Raw genomic sequence first — 27,666 nt, forward strand, 5'->3', positions numbered from 1 at the left:
CGCAAAAAAACGGATGACGTTCCATATGGCATCCGTTTTTTTTTGCGGATCCATTGTAATAATGCCTATCCTTCTCCACAAACTAGAAAAAAATAGGACATGCACAATTTTTTTTTGCAGGGCAACGGAACGGACATAATGATGCAGACAGCACACGGTGTGCTGTCCGTGTTTTTTGCGGACCCATTGAAATGAATGGGTCCGCATCCTATCCGCAAAAAAAACGGAAAGGACACAGAAACAAAATACGTTCGTGTGCATGAGGCCTAATTTGTATATTATTCTTTAATGGTGTTTTGCAAAAAGCCAAAAAAAACTGTACAAAAACACAGTTGGCAAAAAAGGAAGTCCTTATTCTGGTCTTTTAAGGCTACTTTCACACTCGTGTTTGGTGCGGATCCGTCATGGATCTGCACAAACGCATCCGTTCAGATAATACAACCGCATGCATCCGTTCAGAACGGATCAGTTTGTATTATCTATAACATAGCCAAGACTGATCCGTCTTGAACACCATTGAAAGTCAATGGAGGACGGATCCATTTTCTATTGTGCCAGATTGTGTCAGTGAAAACGGATCCGTTCTGAAACACAATGTAAGTCAATGGGGACGGATCCGTTTGGCTCAGTTTCGTCAGACGGATTTGGTGTCCACCTTAAAAGCGGAACGGAGGCAAACTGATGCATTCTGAACAGATCCTTATCCATTCAGAATGCTTTGAGGGCAAAACTGATCCGTTTTGGACCGCTTGTGAGAGCCCTGAACAGATCTCACAAACGGAAACCAAAACGCCAGTGTGAAAGTAGCCTAAAGCCAACAAAAAAACATGCCAGTTGTGTGTGTAGGGGCTCTTAAGGATTCATGTAGAAAGCTGCCTTTTTGACCTGTACATCGAGGTAGTGTATTGCACTTGCACAATAGTTACAAAAAGTGAATAACAACCCCCAGCACATATGGAATACCTGTTTTTCTGTGCCCCCGCCCTTGCAGGTTGATGCTGTAAACCACTTTGATGTTTAACCCTGCTTTGATTTGTCAAGAATAGTACAGTGACGAGTCTCAGCAATGCAAAGATGCGAAGCACAATGCGTGTGTGCAATTATAGCATCAAATGACTGATCATAGCCGTAATTGCTGCGTGTAAATGGACAAAATGATGGTGCTCATTAGAGGAGAAACCATCTGACCTGTTTAAAAATGTTTCGCTAACACTAAGATTTCTACCTAAGAGTTATTTATATGTAACTAAGCAAAAAGCCAGAGCCTGGCATGGGCAATACTAATTGAAAGGCAGAAAAAAACAACAACTCAGTTCCACTGAGCAGGTTTGTATTTGTCACCATTAGGGTATATATGTGAATGGCAAGTACTTTTTGTGCAGAAAATCCACAAATTAAGGCCTCACATTTCCGTGTCTGTTTCACATCCGTGAAAAAAGTCAGTTTGTGTTCGTGAAGCATCCATGTTTGGTCCATTTGTCCGTATTTTACCCTTCCTTTGGCCTCATCCACACGGCCGTTCCGTGCATTAGGGACCGCAATTTGCGGCTGGGACGTATCGAGACCTATTCAACTTGAATGGGTCCGTGATCCGTTAACACCGCAAAAAAATAGAACATGTTCTATTTTATTGTGGTGCGGTGGCACGGACAGAAACACCACGTAAGCACATAGTTCTTCCATGCCTCCGTTCCGCACTGCAGCTCCAGATTGCGGACCCATTCAAGTCAACGGGTCCGCATCCGTGATGCGGGGAGCACACGGCTGGTGCCCGCATATTGTGGACCTACTGTTTGCAGGCCGCAATACGGCCACGGCTGGGCAACGGCCGTGTACATGAGCCCTTTGTCATGTGTATTCCCCGGACACTGCTCAGCTGAAAAAACACACATAAATCTGCAGTATTTATCACAGTTTTGGTGCTTTTTTTGGCGAGTATTTTCAAGCTATTTTTCTGTTTATGTAAACAACCCCATTGAAGTCTATGGGGAAACCACTCTACAGAAGGTGCAGAATCGCACCAACTGACACGGCAGGTCAAGTTCCATTGCAATGAGCCGGACCGTGGTACGGTTACACGGACGCTAAATTATGCAGTGGGTCAGGATATGGGTTTAATAGTCTATAGTTTTTGTGACGCCAATTGCAGCGTGCGCAGGGTACTGTAACAGGGCCCTTTAAGGTGTTGTAACTCACGCCTGTGAGAAAAAGGGGCAGTAACAAATTAAAATCTATATTTTATTATGACGATTAAGAAATATGATGGAGAGCCCCTACTAGACAAACCACATAAACAATGACGAACAATAGTGAGTTCACTTTAGGTCAGGTTCATTTAGGCCCATAAAAGGGACCCAAAGTGGAAGTGACCAAGATACATATACATTTAGAGGCCCTGGGTGGTGTACCCAAGGTCTACTGGTATGCCAATAGGCAGAAAAAACAGGGTGGGTCTTACCGGTAAGGATGCCCGGGTCGTGTGCTCCACTGTTCAAAACAGGTGTCTTTGAACCTGGTTGCGACCGTCAGTTGGTTAGGTATTGATGGCTGAGGGCAACAGGGAAAAGGCTAGCCCTGTTATTGCCCTACTTGGCCTGTTGAACCCTAACCACCTAACACGAGGTCCTGGCCCCGCAAGGGGTGGCCCCGTCCGGAACCTGACCCTGCAACATGTACCCTAGATGGCCCTGTGAAAATGGGGAAAAAAAGGCCAAAGAGGGGCTATGATTATCAGGACGGTACGGTGTATAAAGTCCTTAGGACTAATATGAGGATGTATTCATAGTCCCAAGGGCATGTATGGGGATATATTCATGGTCCCTACGCGTTTCATTAATGAATATATGACAACCTATGAAAGATACAATTCATCTGCTTCTACACGACCCCCTAATTCATCAGGGGACAGGGGTCATGGAGAGAGGAAAAGTACCCCACTCCTGTGTCGGCTGTATGACATTAGCGGACAGAGGGGAGGGGAAGGGAACAGAGATAATACCAGCTTGAGTGGACGTGTGTAGTCCAAGACAGCACGAGTACCTGTGGGTGGGAAAACATGAAGAGAAACCCACTCAGGTACAAAGTATAACCATATTTCAGGCAACTGGCATATTAGATACATGTTACTTACTGTGTCTCACATGGAACGCGTATGGCCTATACCATGGAAAATTGCAGGGCAGCTAGATATGCTGCCTGTCTGCCGGCGTCTGTTGGCGCAAATGGTATGCGCTCTGGGGTTTAAATGGGCAGAAGGGGCTAGCCGTGCGTCTGTTTAGGGGGCGTGGCCGCCGCGCATGCTAAGGCTTGTGTATTGCATGACGCGGTCGGCCACCTCCCATTGCACATGCGCACTGGCAGGAGGAGGCGGCCGTTTGTGACGCTCAGCTACCGCCGCGTCACGAAATCAGGGGGCGTGGTCAGAGCGGAATGCCATGCCGGCCGTCTGATGGAAGCAGCGAGGGTGGGAGGAGTCACTGGTAAAACAAGGTAACACCCACTACCAACCCTGCGCTGATGTTTGGGGATGGAAATATACATCAACCCCTGTTTGGGACCTAAGGGGGGCATTTATGGCAGGTTAACTATAAGGTCCGGACGGAGTGACATGACACTATAAATGGACGAGACTATTTACAGCTTGTAAGTGGATTTGATTAAATACACCACTCACATCTGGCAGTGCAATTGTGACTGGGATCCGCATGATTAGCAGGAGAGTGGAAGTGAGCAAACCCGTGGTGATATAAGCCTGGGACAGGTATAGGGATATACGGGTCGTGTCAGATCAGGTCCCAAGGACAGGTGACGGTTATTTTAAAGAGGATGCGCCTCCTGTCCAGACCGTGGACGATCAAAATATACAGTTGGGTTGCATGGAACAAGGATGTCATGGAGGTTACAGGAAGCAGCCAAAGTGCAGTTGGTCGTTCAAGCCAAGCGGGTTGGTGGTCCTCAGCTTGAATATCCACCAACACTCCCTCTGGAGAATTTTTTTGTCCCAATCACCTCCCCGCAGTGGCTTCTTAATCACCTCCAAACCTATGAATTTAACCCCTGATGCACGTCCACCGTGGGCTGAGTGCATATGTCTCGCTACCGGGGTATCTCTCTTATTACGGATGTCACCCATGTGCTCGCCTATACGTATCCGTAGCTCCCTACGGGTCTTACCTACGTATCTGATACCACACTCACAGGTGAGCAGGTAGATAACTCCTATCGTGCGGCAGTTGATGAAGCCACGTATTTGGTGAGTGAAACCTATGGGGTCAAAGGTCACCGTTTTAATCTGGGTGACGAATTTGCAGACACTGCAGCGGCCGCACTGGAAACATCCGTGTACTGGTTTGTCTAACCACGTTCTTTTCTTGGGGGGGTTAAAATGGCTATGAACAAATAAATCTCTAAGGTTGGTACCCCTCCTAAAAGTAATTGATGGATGAGTACTGATTACATCTACTAGATCTGGGTCCATCCGGAGAGTGTCCCAGTTACGGGCCAAAATCTCCTTGATTTCCCTGGCCGCTGAGTCGTATGTGCCGATGATTCGTAGGGACTTTTGTGGTTCAGTTTTGGCTCCTTTCACTGGGTGTAGGAGTGTGGTGCGTGCCTCCTGTTGTGCTCTCTGGTATGCTTTTCTTAATACATTATCAGGGTATCCCCGTGCCCGAAAACGCTCTCTTAACTCCTTTGCTTGGCGTTTGAATTCATGCGGTTCTGAGCAATTCCGCCTGAGTCTAAGGTATTGGCCAACGGGGATACCCCGTTTCAATGGGACAGGATGACAGCTGTCCCATCGAAGCAGAGAATTTGTTGATGTTTCCTTACGAAATATGGTTGTCTGGAGACCTCCCACCCTGTCTCTGGATATGCAAATGTCAAGAAATGGCAGATTGTCACGTACAATTACAGATGTAAACCTGAGGTTAATGGAATTATGATTGAGTTCATCCACCAGCCTCCCGAACTCGTCCTCTGGTCCGCTCCACAGGATAAAAATGTCATCTATGAAGCGGGCCCAGAGGACGATGTGCTCGGTGTACCATCCTGGTGTATCACCAAACACCGTGGTCTCCTCCCACCAGCCCAGGAGCAAGTTAGCATAGGATGGTGCACAAGAGCTACCCATCGCGGTGCCCCTGAGCTGGTGGTATAACCGTCCATCAAAGAGGAAACAATTGCTTGTCAAAACAAAGTTCAGGAGTTTGAGTGTCAGTTCATTGTGTGCAGAGAACTGCATTCCTCTAGCTCTCAGAAAGTATGCTGTAGCTGAGAGACCCTTCTCGTGGGGGATTGAGGAATACAGAGCCTCGACGTCAATCGATGCCATGAACCAATGTGGTTCAAGATTAAGGTCTTCTAACTTTGAGAGTAAATCTCCAGTGTCTTTAACGTAAGATGGCAGGGACTGCACAAATGGGCTTAGAATGCGGTCCACGTATATTCCGCTATTCTGTGGCAAGCTGCCTACCCCCGATACGATTGGGCGACCCTTAAGGGGTGATGTACCCTTATGTACCTTGGGTAGGCAGTAAAAGGTAGCCATGATGGGGTGTGCCGGGAACAGGAATTCAAACTCATTGCTATTAATGAGACCATCCATCTTGGCTGCCGTTAGAATGTCACGTAATTCCTGTTGGAAGCCAAAGGTGGGGTCAGATGGTAGTATTTCATAGCTGTCCCTGTCACTGAGTAACGTGAGACACATGTCTCTATAGGTGGCGGTATCGAGAATGACCACGTTTCCCCCTTTGTCCGAGGGCTTGATCATGATATTAGTATCAGAGGAGAGTGATTTAATCACCTGTCTTTCTTTCCAGCCACAGTTATACCTAGTGACAGTGGGACTGATCCTAGCTAATTCCGTGGTAGTCTGTTTCAGAAAGACGTCAACACATGAGATGTCTCCTACAGGTGGCATTTTATTACTTTTGTTCCTGAGGTCAGTAAAAGGACCTCTGCCGTCAGGGTTATCCGGCATGATGTCCAGATTAAATAGGAAGCGTACATCGCCCAGGATCTCCACCGGAACGCCCAGCTCGCGGCTTTCTTTCTTGTCCCTCAGCTTGAAGTGTTTGTGCCACTTCAGCTTACGGGCGAACAGGTGGAGATCCTTGGTCCACCGGAACAGATCAAAATTGGTGGTAGGAACGAAAGATAAACCGCGTCTCAATGCCCTAATCTCAAATTCAGTAAGGGAGCGTGACGACAAGTTGATAACCAGCTTATCATCTACAGGATCGGTCAGTTGGATGGCGGTACAATGTTCCTGCTCCGTAGTGGATAGTGCATTGTCTGTTCTAAAAAAAGCGGTGCAGAGGATGGCTGCGAGGCAGATGGTTGAGGAGCCGGGGGTGCACATTGTGGCTGATAGTGTGGCTGGTTTGGATTATACCGGCCACCACGGCGTCTGGATCTATAGCCACCACGTCCTCGCCCCCTGTTCCTGGGATATTTGTCCCTCTCACTGTCTGACACGTCCGTTTCTGAAGAAGAGAAGTCAGTTCTATGAGAAGTCTCAGGGTTAGTCAAGAACAGGTAGGCCTTGTTTTCTTTGAAATCCTGGCTGTCCCTGGCAAACTGTCTATGTTTGCGTTCTTTCAAGTAGTACTGATACTTCTCAATGGTGTTTTGTAACTGATTCTCTTTGACTCCAAACTCTGCCTCTAGATGGAACTTTTTGGTTATCTCTATTTGATCTGAGAGGCTGCTGTCTAGTTTAGCAAGTAGCCCTCTCTCCTCCTCTAGCAGCAACTGCATAAACCTAAGTGAGCTGTTGGTGGCCTCCTGTTCCCACTTCTTTAGAAGTTCGGGGTTCCTGATGCGGCTGGCTGGAGTGAGGGATATACGTAAACCGCGTGGTACAATCCCCTGTTTTATGTAGTTCTCAAGGCCCAGGACCTCCCACCAGGAACTGATGTGCTCTTTGTATATGCGGGTGAGATCCGCAAATGCCCCATTCAACGTCGGAGAAATTTTTTTTTGGGTAAAACTTTGCTCAGAAAAGATAGTCTTGGCTTCGGTGAGCCATGCGTCCCTATCCAGACCTGTGGACAGGAAACCTGCCATGTCCCTATAAGTGACAAAGTAGAAAAGAATGAGGGTGGTCCCTGGAGAGAGAAGGTGCAAAGACACCTCTCTCAGGTGTACTGCTCAGGTGTAACTCACGCCCCAGGTTAGGAATGCCAGAGTGGTGTAATGTCTCTGTATAGTAGTGGTAATAGTGTCAACGGTGTCTCCTACCTGGGTACGGCTGGACTCCTGGATCACTTGCAATAAATTGAGTGTGGTGCTAGCAAGAGTAATAGAGGAATTTGCAGCAGTAATTGAGATCCAGACCCTTGGTAAAGATCAAACTTGTCTTTACTGATGGTAGCTTTCATCCAAGAAACATACAGCTTAAGGCATCATGCACACGGCCGTTGTTCACTTCAATGGGGCCGCAAAAGATGCGGACAGCACTCGGTGTGCTGTCCGCATCCGTTGCTCCGTTCCGCAGCCCCGCAAATAAAATATAACATGTCCTATTCTTGTCCGCAAAACGGACAAGAATAGGCAGTTATATCAATGGCCGCCCGTTCCGTAAATTGCGGAAGGCACACGGGCTGCTTCCGTTTTTTGCAGATCCGCGGACTGCAAAAAACCTCACGGTCGTGTGCATGTAGCCTTAGTCTGAAGTCCCAGCATGTGTTGGCAGGAATTTATGTTCTGCTCCCTCATGTACCTGGAGCTTGCAGGAAAGGACGTCTTCTTTTTAGCTCTAAACTGTGGCAGGAATTTGGCTTCTGCGCTTTCTATCTTCTGCTGTATGGGGACTGACTAGCTGAGGAGGAATATGGCTTCTCCTGGGTCTCTGGAACTTGACTCACAGTTATCTTCACAGGGTAGGCTTCTTCCTGGAATTGTCTGCTTGCTTCTACCAGCTGAGGCTGCAGAGCTCAGGCTGGGGATGATGATCAATGTCTCAGCCGAGACAAGATCCTGGCTTGATTCCCTAGATCTGGAAGCTCCTACACGCACAGCCTTCCCCTAGCAGAGGTGGCTGGCACACTGACTCTAACTTCCTTCTCCACCCATGAGGCAGGATGTGGGCGCAACCCACTCTGCTCACAGAGGGGGGAGCTAAACTGGAATTAACTATGCCAGCCTAGGAACACTAAACTGCACTTAAGTCCTTGCCAGAACATTGCTGCCACCTGCTGGTGAACATGAATAATGACAACAATATACATTTAACAAGGCTTATAATGCACAGTTGTGAAAGTATAATGTAAAATTACATCAGATGACAAAGTTAATGCTCTTAGGAGATTGTAGCGGGTAAGAGAGTTTAGTAACACAACTCTGGGGTGTTACACCATGACATGACCACACAGCAGCAAAGTTTACATGAGATTTGTCAACTCTCATTCACTTTGTTGGTACTGTATTACGCTGTAGCTTTTTCGCACAAAATCTTTGCAAAATTTCTAAATCAGTGTGAACAATTTCCGCAGTGTGTACATGAGTTTTTGAAAATCTCATCTACTTACCTGGTACTGTATAATGCTACGGGTTTTCCGCATAGAAAATCCATACATTATACACACTTGGGGACATTTATAAATCTGGTGTAAAGTAGAACTGGCTTAGTTGCCCATAGCAGATTCCACCTTTCACAGCTCCTTTGGAAAATGAAAGGTGGAATCTGATCGGTTGCCATGGGCAACTAATCCAGTTCAACTTTACACCAGTTTTATAAATGACCCCAACTATGTGCATATCTCGCAAAGGGGGAGACCTGGGACTAATCTGCATCAAAATCTACACAAACACTGCAAGTAGCACATGTAAATTTTGGTGCGGATTTCATGCAAAAACGTAGCAAAAACTGCACAAAAATCCATGCAGAAAATCTGCATAGACTACACTGCTGTGTGCATAGACTCTTATACATCCCCAGTCAAAACCATTGAGTGTAAGTGTAGAACAGAATGATGGGGGTGAAAGTACAGACAGTGTAGGAAGACACAAGGGTCTGTCGCTGACGAAAGGTATGTGTCACCGAGGTTCCTGTCCTCTGAGAAGTAAGAACCGGCATTTTCAGGTGTCAGCGGAAGCTAATGCTAATTGACAGTTTGCTATCTTAGTATGGCTGTATAGCTGATCCGGGATGGCTATTACTGGGAGTAGCCAAAGTGATGGGTGGGTGACTACTACCCACGTTCCGGTCCAGGTCTTGACTGGCCTATAAAAAACCTAGCCAGCAGCGTCAGCTGTGAGTGGATTACTCTTCTCTGACAGTGGAGCTCTGTCAGTCTCTGTGTTGGGACCTGGGAGTTTGGGCCTGGATTAAAGCCTGCTACCTTGTTGGTGTGAAAGCAGGTGGATTCGGCTTTGTCCAAGGACTTCTTTGCTGCATGGTGTGAACAAACACCAGAATCACAAAGGTGACTGTTTTCCTTGAAGCAGACTTTTTGTTTTGTCATTTACTTAATCTGTGAATAAACACTGAACTGTTTCATTCAAAGACTTTGTTGTTGTCTCTATACTGCGTCCGCTAACCTGCCTACCAGAGCGAATCCCCACAACAGACAGACCTATGTAAAATTAGGACAGCTAAAATACCTAATAGCTCTGGGCTGGAAATAACGTGTGGACTATATGCAGTCGAGCCTTTCTGATTCCTCTTGACTAATCTGCAGTGCCAAGAGGGATCAGAAAGGCTTGTCTGCTTAATCTTACTTTTCCATAAATAAAAGTGCACAGATCTCCAGCAAGCCCTCTCTGGCTAGAAGGACCCCTCATTTATCCCAAATCATTTCATCCAAAATGCCATGTAACGGCCAGGGACACGTGTCCTCCCCACAAAGAATACACATTAGATGATTGATGGCCAAACCCACTGACAGCAGGACCAGATGACCATCTCATGTGCATGGAGGTGACCTGACTGTCCCACAATAGCAGATTATTCCCCTCTTCCTATTGAGAATACATGTATGCTCAGCCAAGCATGCATGTATATGGGGTCTGGAGGAACAGCTTCTGGTGGACAGCTATCTAAAGCTAGTTTCACTTCTGTGGCACAGCTCTTTGCCAGGCTGTTCCAGCAGAGAATCTGCCAGACAAAAACTGCTGCATGCAGTGGTTTTACTCCAGACGAATCTCCGCATATATGTCGGGAAGTGGCTGGATCTCCATCAGATCCCATTATTGTCAATGGAGTCCAGCAGGCAGGTGGCACCATCTGACAATACCAGATCTGAAGAATTCCAGCGGGCATTTCTCTGTTGGAAAAGCCTGCCGGAGAGCTGTGCCGCAGATGTGAAACTAGCTTAAGCTGTATGACCACCTTTCCAGAGACTCATCTGTGCTCTATCGTCAGTATAGATTGCCATACGAGCATCCTCCAGAGCTCTATGCTGCTGAGAAATCAAGAGATGTCCATAGCGATAGAATTATGAGACATGCCTTCGAGAGAAAGATCTGATGAAGGGTCTACAGGCCAGCTGGTTAAAGCGACCTTCGGAATCTGTGAGGGAATTAAAGCTGTACAAATTGCTCATGGATTTGGCGTTAGAAACCCTAGGAAGATTGGTATGAGTAATTAGCAAAGGATGTAACGAAAGGAAATATTAGAGCCATGGTATGCCACAGGGCATGCCATCAATGTCATGGAATGATGCCATCCAAGCAGATGCTACCCAGTTCCGTAGAGCAACTATTAATAGGGAAGAATGAAGAAAGAAACCCAAGGAGGCCCAGGCTTGGTATGGGCCGCAGTCATATGATGTGGACATTTGGTATGTCATGACAGGCTGAGTAAAGCTGGGCATAGGCTGATAATGCGGCAGACAGAACTGACAATTAGCACTTGGACCAATAACCGGTGCCAAAACTATCTGCTCCAATCAATTGAAATCTGTTGAATCATTCATAACGTCGGTCAATACCCAGCACTTTTTTCGCTTGCTAATTATTCCGCTAGCATTTAACAACAATGATTGAGAATTTACAGTGTGAGGCATCGCAAGCTTCCAATCACGCTGATTTGTGCCGTGATGAGAACAATTTGTTAATGAGCGGATCATTCAGCCCTCCGTAAAATATCTTGGCGTCTTGGTCTTTTCAGAACCAATGATCTGGCAAAGTACCGCGAGTAAGTTCCTGTGGTATGGCCCATATTCTGCAGGTCTTTAGTACTGACGCAAGTCACTGCAAGTTTTTTCAAACTGCAGATGTTTTTTCCATGGCCACAGACTCCATCCCTGTCTGACGCTGCTCTGGCCGCAGCACTTGTAAAAGATTAAAGAAAGTGACCAGAGTAACAAAACAGCACATTCCTGCACTTCCACTTGACATTGCATTGTGTTTGCCTGACTCCCCCTCCCCCACCTCCTGTTTACAGTCTTCCAGCCTGGACAGTAGTCCTTCCCAAAGCCGTAAAAACATTATCGAGGAAAGTTAAGTGTGTGTCAGGGTCACTCCAGCCCTGTAATGAGCGATACCTCCCAGCTAGAGCCATTTCACCCAGGATCTAGTATAATATCGTACATTACCTGCTCATTTTCTCAGACCGCACGCAACGCATAGCAGGGTCTTCCAGTATCCTGCACACATTGCTGCCTTCCAATGCCCCCTGCCAGCTGATATTTCCACAAAGACATCAGTTCTAGTAAGAATGCCAGCAATCGTACAGAGAAATGTGAGCCAAAGCGCCACAGCCAAGGGGCAAGTGGGAACCCAGGAGCTCACCTATCAACGCTGGGACAAGTTTTGACAATATGTAAAAAAAACAACAAAAAAAACAACATTGATTTGAGTAGTGACAGTAGAATTTCCTTCAAAAATGTGAAAAAAATGGAAACCCCCAAATTTCTATCAATAAAAAAGTAAAAAAAAACTGAAAGAACTGAGCATATCACGATCCATCTCCATTACCTGTAATAGGCAAGGGAGATCATCAGTGCGGATGGGCTCTTCCAGGTATAATAATTCTTTTTCTTGCATTCTTCAGCTGCGCTTCTGTTCCATAATAAGAACGCAAAAATCCCCCTGACTCCCGTTATTATTCCTTCCCTTCAGCTCATGGTTACCGTATATACCGTACTTAAAACTCATCTGTCATGAGTGATCTAAAGGATGGCCTGGGGAATCTATCAGCAGTTTTATGGTGCACTATCTGACAGCAGCATCAACTGGTGACAGACCCTGAGCAAAATGCTGGGTGACTTAGGCTACTTTCACACTAGCGTTCTGCTGTCCGCTCGTGAGCTCCGTTTGAAGGGGCTCACGAGCGGAGCAGAACGCTTCCGTCCAGCCCTGATGCAGTCTGAATGGATGCGGATCCGCTCAGACTGCATCAGTCTGGCGGCGTTCAGCCTCCGCTCGCCTCCGCACGGCCAGCTGAACGCTGCTTGCAGCGTTCGGGTGTCCGCCTGGCCGTGCGGATCCGTCCAGACTTACAATGTAAGTCAATGGGGACGGATCCGCTTGAAGATGACACAATATGGCTCAATCTTCAAGCGGATCCGTTCCCCATTGACTTTCAATGTAAAGTCTGAACGGATCCGCTCAGACAACTTTCACACTTAGAAAATTTTCTAAGTTTTAATGCAGACGCATCCGTTCTGAACGGATGCGAACGTCTGCATTATCGGAGCGGATCCGTCTGATGAAACATCAGACGGATCCGCTCCGAACGCTAGTGTGAAAGTAGCCTTACTTTACTGATCCAGTCATTTTACCAAAATCACTACCGAGCACTAGAGTCCACTTAAGGGGGCTTTCTGGGTGTTTAAAGGGCATCTGTCAGCAGATTTGTACCTATGAAGCTGTCTGACCTGCTACATCTGCAGACATCTGTGTTGGTCCCATGTTCATATGTGCCCGATTACTGAGAAAAATGATGATTTAATATATGCAAATGAGCCTCTAAGAACAATGGGGCATTGCCATTACACCTACAGGCTCAGCTCTCTCTGCTACTACCATGCCCTCTGGACTTTGACAGAACCAGGCAGTGAAAATGTGATCACACTGGGCCCTGTCAAAGTGCCGAGGGCGCATCAGTTGCACAGAGAGCTGAGCTTCTAGGTGTAACAGCAACGCCCCCGTTGCTCCTAGAGGCTCATTTGCATATAATAAAACATCATTGTTCTCAGCAGTGCGGGCACATATGCACATGGGACCAACACAGATGCCTTCAGCTGGCAGGCACACATGTAACCAGTCTCACAGGTACAAATCTGCTGACAGATGTCCTTTAACATTGAGGCGGTCCTCCTTGTAGCTTACCAAGCACAGCGCCGTACTTCACTTGAATGGGACTGAGCTGAGCCTAGGTCATGTGACCCCTGATTGTGACGTCATTGGCCTAAGAGGCCGCTGAGCTCATGGAGCACTGTGGTCTCTGATTGGCGTAGGAGTCCGACCCCCACTGAGCAGATATAATGACACTCGGGCCACCTTTTGAAGAGACATTTTCATATGATCCAATAAGATATAAAAATAATGGGCAAATACCCCGCTATAGGATTTTAAGATACATTTCGGTTGGAATTGTATTTTCCTCGGGGGTGGTGCAGGTATTAATAATCTAATACATCCGCACGGTCACGTACTTTACACCCCTTGCTATTTGCGAAGAAGCATTTGACAGGAAGCAAGACTGTCATTCCTAGTGTGCATACGACTCAGATGAGGGGTGGCGGAAACTGCGAGTCAGGCTGAAATGCCTGAAAATGCTGCACGCACGAACGAGCCTTAATTATATGAAGAGAGTGAAAGGGGGGTTAATCACCCCACCCCAGTATGTTCAGTGAAAAATGGTGTGGTGTAAAGCCCTGAGACATGGGAGCGGGCGCCTGCTTCGCTCTGTGTTTTCCTCCCGGCAGTCAGCGCTCTGATTCCTGCCATCAGACAGCACTCTGCTCCGCGCCGGCTTCCTGTATACATCACAGCTGTCCTGCTCTGCGAGCCGGAGGAAGCCTGTTTGGCAGAGAACCTGACGGCAAGCCGAGTTTTCTTAAATTCCTTTCCGTATGGAATGCAACGAAAGAAAAATAATCTGAGAGTCATGCAGGCCTTGCTGTTTGTCTGTATCCTTTTTAGGACTGACCTGCATGGAGCTTGCAGACATGGTGCTGGCGGCCACAGACACTTCCCCATCAATACAGGCGCCATTTTGAGATGGAAGTGCTCATCGGGCAAGGGGGCATAATAGAAACAATCTGATGCAAAATCGCGACATATCTAATGTATGACTATGGCGCAGTATACGCTTGGCCTAAAACCAATGCCAAACAGCACGCTGAGGATTTAAAATCTGCGTACAAAGTAGTGTGATCCGCAATACGGCAACGGGGCGCACACGCCCATGTCAAAGTGGCCTAAGGGCTCATGCACACAGTCCGCAAAACACGGTTACCGGCTGAGTGTGTTCCGGAACGTCTTGCCATCTATAGAACAGTCCTAGGTGTGCTGTCCGCATCTTTTGCAGCCCCACTGAAGTGAAGGCGTCCGCATGTGACCCGCAAAAAATCTGGATCGGATTAGTTTGTGTGCATGAGCCCTAATACAGTATTATTAATAGCTCGTACACGGCGAGGAAATTTGACACAATGCGTGGCTGGCGCAGTGTTCACACCGAGCCCGATTCAGTCTTTTACACAAAATGGTGATTTACGCTGGGTTCACACCAGAGCATACTGAACGTACGCTCTGTATGCGCGATTGTACGGGCGTTTACAATCGCGCCGCGGAGACAAGCGAACACCCATTGTCGTGCGTTCCCGGAAGTCTATGTACGGGAACGCGCGACACTATGCCCCAAAGAAGCTCCCGAACTTCTTGGGGCGTCGGGCGTTTTACAGCGCGATCGTACGCGCTGTAAAACGCCCAGGTGAGAACCATGCCGATAGGGAGGCATTGGTTTCTCCTTGTTGAGCGTAGGAACGAGCTGTAAAACGCTCAGGTCTGAACCGGCTGTCATAAAAAAAGTGCCTTTTCAGAGCCTTCTTATTTCTAGAAGGGCATCGGGAGCCGCTCTCCGTTTCAGGCGTCTTTAGCGCGTTTTCACACATCTGCCAGAGATTTCTTTCCTCACAAGTGGCACCAGGTCACAGCTGGTACAGAAATGTGGCCGCTCCTTGTGTGCCAAACGCCTAAATGTCGGCGGCTGTGATAGAAATCTGCCGTCAGTGCCCGCTGCTCGGCGATGTTATGTCTATGAAGGGCGCAGGAGGGAGCGCCGCTATCATTACCGAGGTGACAGCAGGGAGACGGAACAGAAGCCGGATGGTAATTGCGCTGCTCTCGGCCTTGATGACAGGCGGGCTGCTGAGAGAACTTCCCCCGGTCTGCAGGCAGGGAACGCTCGCAGCACACGTCAAGCAGGGCAGCGCCGGAGGCTGGTGGCAGATGTACGGACGGGGGTGCTGCTCACTGACCGTCTTATTATAAAGTTGTGCCCCAGCCACAGACAACTGATGCCCATTACTCGGCGCGCTCAGCGGCTCCGGAGCGTGTGACAAGCCTGTGTGCCGGCAGGCGCCGCTGTGGTGGAGAGAGGGAGCGCGGCAAAGGAGGGCACCTTCCCGCAGTGGAGGAGGGCAGCGCACACACGGCCGCCGGGCTTCAGCTTCTTTCCCCTCGCATTAAACAATAACAGGAACACGTCTGTGGCGTGACCGGGAGTGGCAGCATGTCTGACCCCTCACATGAGGTGCCAAAGTGACTCCTCCACAGTGGGCACCCGACAGCGCACGTGGTGAAGAGTGCCGGACCGTCCCGTGCTCTCCGCCTCCAGTAATCCGGCTACCTGCAGCCCGACTCTCCGGCAAGGAGGACGACGACACAGGTCAGACGATCCCCGCGCTCCACGTTGTGTTCGTTTGTCCTGCAGTGTGATCGTTCATTGCTGTATGTGAGCGCACGTCAATGACACGTCTAACCAGGCGTACGTGTCCTCTGTTTATATAGCACATGGCTGGTGGGATGAGATAATGCCGAATGTCGCAATATTAGCGCTTCTCAACCGCGCCCTCCTATGAAAGGGAAAGAGAGCCGTCAGTGGTGGGGGATGGCGCAGTAGGAAGCAGTAGCGCAGTGTGTGAACTCTCCAGAAGAGGGCGTCCATCACAAAAGTGGCAGAAACAGTGGGGATTGCCGTGTCAGATCTTCCATTTGCCATGCCCGTCGAAAGATGTTGGTACTCCCATTAAAGGCAATGGCACTGTTTTAAAATAGGCATAAGCCACAAAAAGGCCAGATGATATGCCTGCTAGCCCCCTGCTACTCGTGTCGCACAAGGCCCCCCCCATTAATAGGCACATTCTGCTTGGCTGAGGATGACCAGCTACTGGCTATGGGGGGCCTCTCGACTCTCCCCGGACAGCAGATGTGGGGGGAAAGAACGGTCAAGTATTTGGGTTCCTAGAGAGCCCAGCTCTTTCAGGTGGGGACCCTAAGGGCTCTTTCACACGAGCGGATGCCGTGCGTGGAATCCGCTGCGTGAAAGAGAGCCAAGCCCCGTTCCGGACAGCAGAGACACGGAGCAGTAACATGATTGATAACGCTCCGTGCCTCTCTGAAAATCACGGTGACAACTTTATCTCACTGTGATTTTGTAGTAAAAAGATCACAGAGAGTCACGGAGCATTATTAATCATGTTATTGCTCCGTGTCTCTGCTGTCCGGAACGGGGCTTGGCTCTCTTTCACGCAGCAGATTCCACGCACGGCATCCGCTCGTGTGAAAGAGCCCTAAGGGTCCATTCAGACGAACGTAAGTGCTCCGTGCTGCGGACTGCAGTGTGCACCTATTAACTTGAATGGGTCGGGTTCCACAAGATATGGCAAAAAATAGGCCATGTCCTATGTTGCGGTGCGGAGGCACGGACCCGAAAGCCCATGGGAGCGCTTCCGATCTGTGCCTCAGTTCCGCAAAAGACAGGATATGTCCTATCTGTTTCCATATCTTGCGGATCCCGGCCCATTCAAGTCAGTGAGTCTGCATCCGCACCAGTGCCCATATACTGCAGACCCGCAATACGGGCACGAAGCCCTTACGGTCGTCTGAATGGACCCTTAGGCTAGGACTGCGCAGCAACATTGCTGGAATTCTTGTGACCAGTGCCAAGGAAGAAAGATTTTCTATGGGGACAGGCGATCGCGGTAGTAAACGCTCCTCCCCATACAGCGGAGGCGTCTGCTGCACGTACGTGCGGGCCTCATCTTCACTGACGAGCAGGCATTTATCAGGAACATCTGGTTCATTACTGATAATTGCTTGACACAATGGTCCGTGTAAAAGGACTCTAAGGCTACTTTCACACTAGCGTTTTAGTTTTCTGGTATTGAGATCCGTCATAGGGGCTCTATACCGGAAAAAAACGCTTCCGTTTTGTCCCCATTCATTGTCAATGGGGACAAAACTGAACTGATTAGAAGGAATGCTCCAAAATGCATTCCGTTCCGTTTAGTTGCGTTCCCATACCGGAGAGCACACCGCAACATGTAGTTTGCTTTCCGTCTTGGGATGCGGAGCAAGACGGGTCCAGCATGACCCCCAATGCAAGTCAATCTGCCACAATAGAAAACGTCCCCTATTGACTTTCAATGGAGTTAATGCCGGATCCGTCCCCTATTGACTTTCAATGGAGTTAATGCCGGATCCGTCTTGGGTATGTTAAAGATAATACAACCGGATCCGTTCATAACGGATGCCGACGGTTGTGATATCAGTAACGGAAGTGTTTTTTTCTGAACCCTGACGGATCCAGTAAAAACGCTAGTGTGAAAGTAGCTAAGGCCTCATTCACATTTCCGTGTGCTTTTTGACGTTCATGGAAAATCTGTGAAAAATCCATGTGTCATCCGTATTGCATGGCCGCTGCTCAGCTGAAGATTCATTTCCAGAGCGCCCCCTACCAGTGGTCTGTGATATGCTGACAGAACACGGCTGCCATCTATCTTGCGTTTGGTTTCTCACGGACCCGTAGTGCATGCTCCCATGATTTTTCCAGAGACCCACAGTCGGTGGAAAACCACTGATGTGTGAGCAAAAATATGAAAATCAATGGGTAGGTGTGCGTTTCACTTGTTTATCTTCGGCACCTTGAAACGGGCAGGTTATCAGGCTGACGAGCGTTTGACTATCATTCTGGGGCCATGGGCTACACATCGGGCCACCTGAGATAGCGGTATCATGATGCTACATCCAGTAGTGTGTGGTCGCCAGAAATCTGGCGTGTTTGAATTAGGGCTCATGCACACGTGGATTTGATCTGCGTTTTTTGCGAATCGGATGCGGACAGCACACCCTTGTGCTATCCGCATCTGTAAGTCCGTTCCGTGGCCTCACAGAAATACAGAACATGTCCCATTCTTGTCCGTTTTGCACACACGGATAGGACATTTCTGCAGGAGTAAAAAAAAATGGTGGCATGCACTCGGCCGGTATCTTGCAGGTTTGCGGACCGTAAAACACGCCCAAGTGCATGAGCCTTTAGGGCTACGCTGTGACTTTGGACCAGAACGCAGGTCAGGATGAGATCTGTCATGGGCCAGTGTCCCTGTGTAGCCGCAGCCTAAGGGCTCAGACGGATCCGCAAAAAAAAAAAATATATATATATAACATCCATGTTGCATCTATTTTTTTGCATACCCATTGTAAGGCCTCATGCACACGACCGTTGTTTTGGTCCGCATCGTAGCCACAGTATTTGCAGCTTGGATGCGGACCCATTCACTTCAAAAGTTGGGGACAGCACTCCGTTGCTCCATTCCATGGTCCGCAAAAAAAATATAACCTGTCCTATTCTTGTCCGTTTTGCGTTATATTATTGTCTGTCTGCGCCGTTCCGCAAATTGCCAAACGCACACGGATGCCATTTGTGTTTTGCGGACTGCAAAACACAACGGTCGTGTGCATGAGGCCTAACAATGCCTGTCCTTGTCTGCAAAACGGACAAGAATTCTATATTTTTTTTTTTTTTTTTTGAGGCAAGGACTTGTGGACAGAAGGACGTTTCCGTTTTTTTGCGGACCCATTTACGTGACTGGTTCTGCATACAAACTGGAAAATAAACGGAGCGGACACAGAAAGAGAATCCGGTGGTGTGCCCTGCATGTGGTGGTCACACTATGGCGGTATAGCAATGCGATCTCAGCTTTAGCTGCTGAAGAGAATGGCATGGTCTGCACAGGGTCCTAAAACCCGGGAGCGGACTAGACGTGCGGTGGCCAGCTTTGCTGCGGGCTCAGCCGCGATCTGTTTACAATGTGTTCCGTCCTGGAGAAGCTGCCGCGTCTATCTGGAGACGCCAGCCATTAACCCTTCGCTGCCCCGAGCCCGCGGCTCTCAAGGACATCAGAGCGGCGCCCCTCGTGTGGGATTAGAGCGCTGTGAAGGAGCCGTGTAATAGCCGAGCGGTAATCACTGCGAATCGCACTCGTCCTCACGCGCTGCTCAAATTATCGCCTTCCCACCTACCGATTAGCGCGCCCGCTGCTTTTTTTTTTTTAACCCCTGCGGCGGTTTCCAGGCTCCGCGCATTAGTATTCCGGTGTGCCTGCCTCCTTCTGCGATACGGGAGCCTTGTAATCAGCGGCTCGGTGATAAAATGGCGGCAAATGCCAGTCATGGCGAGTATCGACCACGCTGACAGACTTTATTTCGGGGAGGCATTTCGTACATGCATGCCCGTCACGTCCTCTCCTCCATCCCGTATACCAGCATAGCCGGCCTGGGGATAATGAAAAGCCGAGGGAGCTAATGGGGTTAATCTCCGGTGCGGAGCCCCGGTGCACGGCCGCTGTCACACGTAGGTGACTAGGAGTTAATTAGGAAGTATTCTCCGGATCAATGACTCGCACAGCCCATTAGCTATTCTGCTGCCTAATTGCAGGATTGCGCTGCTATCTCCAGCCCGTATCCCTGCAATCAGCGATCTCTCCGCAGCAGCTGGGGATTAGGCGGCGTTTAACCCCTCACTGGCTGCCTCTACTGGGGCCACACGGAGCCGCGTCGATGGCATGGCGTGCTGGGAGGTGTAGTTCTTCAGCCCCTGCCTTGCACTTGGTTTCTAGGGAGCCGTACTTCAGGAAACCACGATGTCCTCTGGCGCGCACGACGCTCCCGAGTCCAAAGTACACAAAGGACGGGAGGCACCGCGAGGACTACTACACCCAGCCGGCTGCGAGGACTACTACACCCAGCCGGCTGTGAGGACTGCCACTTCTTTCCAGTGTTTACCTCATAGACACCCCATGTGCTGCCCTCTTCAGTCAGATTGGGCTTCTCCAATAAACACGACCCATTCAGCGTCATTTATTAAGAAGCCTACCTAAAAAAGTCGTAAGACCCCATTTTGTGACTTATCTTTTCACACCCATACGACAAAATGTTATTTGCACAGGTGTTTTTTCGACGTCTCTTCAAAAAGGTAATGGGGCTTAGCAAATTTTGTTGTACGGTTTTCAAGAGTGTACAGGTCCATTTTTTTTACACGCGGGGACCCCGGCTAAGCTGCCGCGGAGCGTTCTCTCTGTTTAGGTCTGTATGAAAACTCACGGCAGATACCACAGCGCAGCGGCCAACCTCATCTGTGTGAATGCTGTTTTTGTTTGTGCGTTTCAATACAGAAAAAATTCAAGTATTACATGTGAATTTTCCGCAGATCTCGCCCTCGCATTGATATAGTGAAATCCGCACAAACATCTGACGTGCTATGGATTTCCGCACGGAACACAAAGCGGAGTCTAATCTCAGTCACCTTGCTGGTACTGTATCAGGCTACAGCCACACGACCGCATGTGTTTTGTGGGCCGCAAATTGTGGATCTGCAAAACACGGATGCCTCCCGTGTGCGTTCTGTAATTTGTTGAACGGAACGGGAGGCCCACTGCAATTGCGGACAAGAATAGGACACGCTCTATATTTTTTGCGGGGCCGCGGAACGGAACAACGGATGCGGACAACACACGGTGTGCTGTCTGCCTCTTTTGAAGCCCTAGGGTAGGTTCACACGCAGACAAAATCTTCTACGTATCCCACGGCAGATATCACCGCAGTTTATGCCATGGGTTTTCATGCGGCGCGTCATTGAAAACATCAAAACCATGAGCAGGCCCCCGCTGCTGCTTTGCGAGGGGTCCGCCCAGTAACTGCACACATTCTTGGCGCTGTCTTGAAAACTGTGTGGCAAAATCCCACGGCCGTATGACCTGCAGCGCGGCCTCCCATCGAAAACAATGGGAGGCGGTTTCTGCGCAGATTCAGCACCAAATCTGCTCTGAAACCTGTGCCCAGAATCCTCTGTGTGAACCCACCCTTACACTTCCTGAATTTTTTTTAATGGGAGATCCTGCTGGTTGTGGATGGCATATTTAGGATACGCCACGTTCACTGCACGTCCAAACGTATGCCAGTCCTGTTCCGCTTTTCACTTTCTCTGTTGAATGGGGAGTATACGTAATGTAGAAACCGTCCAGGACATTAGCAGCAGATTTCCTTGCGCTGCCCCTTTAATAGGCCAGTTATTGCGATCAGCTATTATGTCACATTGGACTGCAGTACCAAGGGCTTACACTGGCAGTATTGGGAGTTGGAGGGGACGGAGGGTTTGTTTTGTCTGTCAATCGTCAGGAAAGATTGCAGAAGCCTGAGATAACAAGTGCCTGTCCCTGCCCCCTCTTGTCATAAGAGGTCCTCGGTGGAGGTGGGGGCAGACGAGGCTTGCAGCCTGGCTCCCGTCACATGGTGATCTCACATTCCTCTCACTGTTTTCATCTGTCTATTTCCCGGCCGCCCTGTATATCCACGTCTTATGCGATGGTTGGGGGAATTAGCCCGCCCTTTCCTAAACAAATCATAGATTAATAAGCAATTTCCATAAATACGTGTTCCCCCGGTTGTCTAAAGTCTGTGCTTCATCCGCATATTTCTGACCAAAAACGGGAACGGATCCCAGATCTTGAGTGCAATTTTTACATGTGGTTTTCAGTAGAAACAGTGAGATATTGGTGTCGTCTGGCCCTCGCGTCTATGGTCTTTAGAGATGTGTTACTTAGGCCCCTTTCCGTCCGGATGTGATGCGCGCTGTGAACGGACAGCATCCAGACTGATTTCTTTCAGTAGGCACATGAACGTCGTTTCTCACTGATCATCGCTGTGTTTCAGGAAAAATTGCAACATGTTCTATATTTTCACGCAGCCCTGGTCCCATAGAAATGAATGGGGCTTGCCAGAATCCGGATGCAATTGTTTTTCACTGATGGCTTCTAGGAGATGTTGAGCGGCCTCATGCACACGACCATATTTTGCATGCTTGTCCAATCTGCTTTTTTGCAGCTAATGCACAGACCCAATTTATTTCTATGGGTCTGCAAAGGAAACGGACGGCACACAGATGTCCATTCCACAAAATGTAAAACATATATCCTTTTCTTGTCCACATTGCGGTTTTTTGTTTATGTCCGTTCAGGTTTTTTTTTGCGGCCGTATGAGGAACCATAAGGGGTCTGAGTTGTATAATATTGTAAAAGATGTTCAGCTATCAAGTATGGCATCCGCTTTGGCATTATAAGCTCTGTTCACGTCAGCATTGCCTTCCTTCTGCAGCACTAGTCTTAGAACCCCAACCGAAACCTGACATACCGCGTCATAAGTCGGTGGCACCTGTTTGACAGTACATCTGTCATACTTGTCTTGGCTCCGTTAAGAACAGAAGTCACAACAATAGCGTGAACAGAGCCTTAGGCTGAGTTCACACGAGCGTGTCCGGATGCGTTGTGGCAAACCATTCGCGAGTAGGTACCCAATTGCATTCAATTTTGACTGCAATTGCGTTCCATTGTTCAGTTTTTATCGCGCGGGTGCAATGCGTTTTGCACGCGCGTGATAAAAAACTGACTGTGGTACCCAGACCCGAACTTCTTCACAGAAGTTCAGGTTTGGGTTCGGTGTTGTGTAGATGTTATTAATTTCCCTTATAACATGGTTATAAGGGAAAATAATAGCATTCTTTAATACAGAATGCTTGGTAGGTGGTCAATTGAGGGTTAAAAAATAATTAACTCGCCTTCTCCTCTTGATCGCGTAGCTGCCGGTCTCTTCTTACTTCTTTAATCATGAGCTGCCGGCTAAAGGACCTGTGGTGACATCAGATCACATGGTCCAATACCACGGTGATACAGTAATACACTTGTATAGATCATACGAGTGTATTACTGTAGTGCAGCAGCGGCATGAAGCACACAGCGTCATAGCAACCAATGACGCCGTGCGCTCCTGCTCTGAACAGGAATCCAGCCCGGCATACCACGGACCGCTCGCGTTCCGTATACGGAACCATTCATTTCAATGGTTCCGCAAAAAAAACTGAATGTACTCCGTATGCATTCCGTTTCCGTTTTTCCGTTCTGTTTAAAGATAGAACATGTCCTATTATTGCCCGCAAATCACGTTCCGTGGCTCTATTCAAGTCAATGGGTCCGCAAAAAAACGGAACACATACGGAAATGCATCCGTATGTCTTCCGTTTCCGTTCCGTTTTTTGCGGAACCATCTATTGAAAATGTTATGCCCAGCCCAATTTTATCTATGTAATTACTGTATATGCCATACGGAAAAACAGAAACTGAAACAAAAAACGGAACAACGGATCCGTGCAAAACACTGAAAAAGCCATACGGTCGTGTGCAGGAGGCCTTAGGGTGTATGCACACGGCAGTACCGGCTAAGAAGATCTCATGTACACGGTGCGGATATTTTCCAGGTGGGAATTAACCTGCGATGTGGATTTTCAAACCTGCAGCATGCCAATTGTGCGGATTTTTAGTGCAGAACTCGCTCTTTGCAACACAAAGGTTCAGACGAGGGCAAATCTGGGTCAAAATCCACAAGTAAAAACGTGGATACAAGTGCAGAAAATCCACATAAACTACAGTGCCGTGTGCAGTCTTGAAGATGCGGTGGCTCATACGTCTTTTTTTATTCTCTAAAATAGGAATACTAGTGCAAACGAGAAGGGAAGCATTCTCAAGCGTTGTCTCCTTTCTTTGTACTAGTACCGTCCTAGTTTTTGACGAGAGAGTGAAGGCAGCTTAAATCAGTCACTGTTGTAGGAGCCTATATGTCCCGTGTAATCCAGGGACACGTTATTTACACGCTTGCCCCAGGACTGACCTTCTCTACTGTCGCACAATGACAGGCAAGAGCCGGCAACCTTATATATTGTTGTCTCGTAACGTATGCCTGATGCCTCTGTAAGCACAGTCCATAAAGAGTCGATGCAACATCAATGGAAGGGGGAGGTGGCAGCGTCTATTAACCGGAGGCAGCAGGTCCGCTCTCGTCTGCACGTACTGTCAGTGGTGCTGGAGGAGTGACTGACAGGTCCTCGCCTCAAGATGTATCGCAGCAGAGCCGCTGCCTGATTACGAGACATCTGATCCCCATCATCAACACAATTTCATTTAGCTTTTATTCTGAGCCAAGACAAAAATGCTAAACGCTGCATCTCCAGTCATCTACGAATGTGATCTCTCCAGGCTCGTGTCTAAGCAGTGTGTGCGCTGATACCAGCACAAACAATAAGGCTGGTATCTCACCCAACCCCTCCATACACATGCATTCTCGGCTCGGCCATGTCTTGAACAGGGAGACGGGAGAAAGCCCCTGCCTCTGGCAACTAATTATCTCCCGCAGAAGAAAAGGTTCAGCGGACATTTATTTCATTTATATGGCCACATTTTAGCTTTAGAAAGTCAAAGGCATCTGTTAGGTTCGGCGGTGTCACATGAGAAGAAGGACATGCAACATTTCATATAATGCAACACGCGGCATGCGCAACTGTGATACAAAAAAATCCAGACATGTGCAACTTTTCCTCCATTGATCGCAAGTGACAGACAAGTCGCATATATTTTTTGTTTCGCGTGACTTTTCTGTAACACATGTCGCCATGTGGCCGAATCCTTCTGTGCATGGCTGGTGGCTTCCAGGCAGAGCAGTATGTATGGTTGGACTGAGCCTGTTCACCCACTGATATTTCAAGGTTAGGCCAGACTTGACTGGAAAATCTTTTCTCCTCACAAATAAATTGAACAATTCTCTTTGATCGCTGCTTATAAACTACAGGCTAGGGGGATACTCTTATTGTCATGAAAACACGAGTCTATTTGCATGTAGGCTCAGACCAAAAATGTCATCTTGTAGCATCCATGTTTTTCCCTCATTAAGCATCTGTCATCCCCCACAGATATGTGATGGGCATGGATCGCTAGACTGTCAAGATCTGACAACTGAGGGCGTAAATCTATGTGTGCACACCATGATGTGGCGCTTAAGGCCTCTTTCACACAAGCGAGTTTTCTGTCTGGATGCGATCCATTTTTACAATGGATAGCATCACGGATCCATTCATTTCAGTAAGTCCGTGCACATGAGCATTGTTTTTCACTGATCATCCCTGCATTCAGAAAAAAATCACAGCATGTTCTATATTGTGCGTTTTTCACGCAGCCCTTGTCCCATAGAAGTGAATGGGGCTTATCTAAAAACGGAAGGCATCCGGATGCAATGCGTTTTTCACTCCTGGTTGCTAGGAGATGTTGAGCATTATTTTTTCTTCGCATGCATGAAAAACATAAAAACTAATTGCATCTGCACTGAAAAAAACAAGCAGGGTATGCAGCCACAGACAAAACTGATTAAACCTGCGTGCAAAACCATCCGTTTTTGCCTGAACAGACCCTGATTTATTCCATATTGCTCCTGTGAAATAAGCTTAACTAGTTGCCACTCTTGCATCCAGAAAAATGGCGTAATTACATGGATAAATGTGCCCCATTGTGAGGGTTTCTCATTTTGTACCAGTGCACACGTTCCCGCTCGCACACCCTCTCTGTCACACTGTACGACACCCCGCTCCGGCCTCTGCATCCTGCAACATTCGCAATCCGCCTGCACATCTCCATACGGCAGTGATCCAGGCGGATGATTGAGATTCCCAATGATGCCTGGCATAGCAGGCGTCTGATAGGGGAGACAAGGTTTTCTCATCCTAAGGGCTCATGCACACAAATGTATTTTCTTTCCGCTTCCGTTCTGTTTTTTTTGCAGACCGTGTGCATTCCATTTCCGGAATGGCCGCATGGCCGTTCCTCAAAAAAGTAGTGCATGTCATATTGTCCGCAAATCACGGTCCGAGGTCCCATTCAAGTCAATGGGTCCGCAAAAAATACGGAACGCACACAGAACACATCCGGATGTCATCCGTATTTTGCGGATCCATACTGTGGAAATGCTATGCCCAGCTCATATTGTGCATGTGTTTGGTGATTAATAAGTTACTGTTTCTGTATACGATCTGCAAAAAACGGATCAAATACGGATATGTTTTGTGCAATAATGGAACGGAAGATGACTTAAATCAGAGGGAAAAAAAACTCGGATACGGAACAACGGATCAGTGAAAAACGGACCGCAAAACAGCAACGGTCATGTGCATGATCCCTTAGGCTACATGCACACGACAGTCTGTGTTTTCAGTATTTTCAACGGATGACATCCACATGCCATCCATCCTTTTTTTTTTTTTTTTTTGTGGATCCTAAAACGGGCAAGAATAGGACAGGTTCTATTTTTTTTGCGCGGCTACAGAACAGACATACTGATGCGGACAGCACAGTCCGCATTTTTTGCGGACCCATTGAAATGAATGGTTCTGCATCCTATCCGCAATTAATACGGAACGAACACTGAAACAAACAACGTTCGTTTGCATGTAGCCTAAGGATGTCATCCGTTTTTCTTGCAGGTCCGCAATTTGCGGGCCGCAAAACACATACGGTCGTGTGCATGTAGCCTTAAACAGCAGGAGGGCTCTGCGAGCGCAGAACATTTGGTAACCATTTCTGGGAAGCGGAGTGTTTACAGACGGGAGGAAAGTAGCAGAGCACTTCCTAATCTCCAGCTCACCACAAGCCAGAGGCACATGGGGTCAGGGCAGGGAAGTGAGCGCCTGGATACTGCTTTAACCCTCTCCCTACCTTGAAGCAAAGGCTTTGTGCAGAGACGCGTGTGATATTTATGGCACCGATGCCCAGCTTGTGCTGCGTCGCAGTATATCGTAGGTTTGTTTCCGACGACTCATTATAAACTAAGCTATTTTTTTGTGCAGAGATCCTTCTAAACAGCCTTCGGGAGCTTTGTCGCTTATAAAAGATCTGCAATACAAAAGCAGCTCCGCTATTCTTTAGAATCGCTCCAGCATCCTTATATACAATAACAGGCACCTTATATTGCCAGCAAATCAAATGAATCAGTCTCTTTACCAGCAGGTATAGAGAAATTCTGCACTTCTGATCTATAAAGTATAGGCGCTGTAAGCGGCACACACATATCTTATAAAAAAAAGAGCGGTATTTCTGCAATTACAAGAATTGGCAAAAAAATCTCCTGTAAATATACCGTTACCGCGTGCTGACCTTCATCAATTCCAGCGATGCCCCTGGAGGGAGATGCTGCAGTGAATTTAATTTCCCCAAAGGTTCGTGCACATGGCGGTATAACTGATCCATAATACGGATCCCATACCGCACCTCCGTGCCTTTATGTATGCAGTTCTAACACATTACAAACGTATGGTGGCAGACAGGGTGCCTATGGGTCTGC

General features: G+C 48.1%; 1 protein-coding gene across 1 annotated transcript in view; it reads left to right on the top strand.

Moving 5' to 3' along the window:
- Positions 1–15,097: 15,097 nt before the first annotated feature.
- The window catches only part of BCOR (BCL6 corepressor), a 151,818-nt gene continuing 139,249 nt past the window's right edge, over positions 15,098–27,666 (top strand). Inside the window, exon 1 of the mRNA XM_040423775.1 lies at positions 15,098–15,844. The gene's annotated coding sequence lies outside the window, so the exon portion shown is untranslated. The remainder of the gene's footprint in view (positions 15,845–27,666) is intronic.

Source organism: Bufo bufo, chromosome 3, assembly GCF_905171765.1.
Source record: "Bufo bufo chromosome 3, aBufBuf1.1, whole genome shotgun sequence".
NCBI lineage: Eukaryota > Metazoa > Chordata > Amphibia > Anura > Bufonidae > Bufo > Bufo bufo.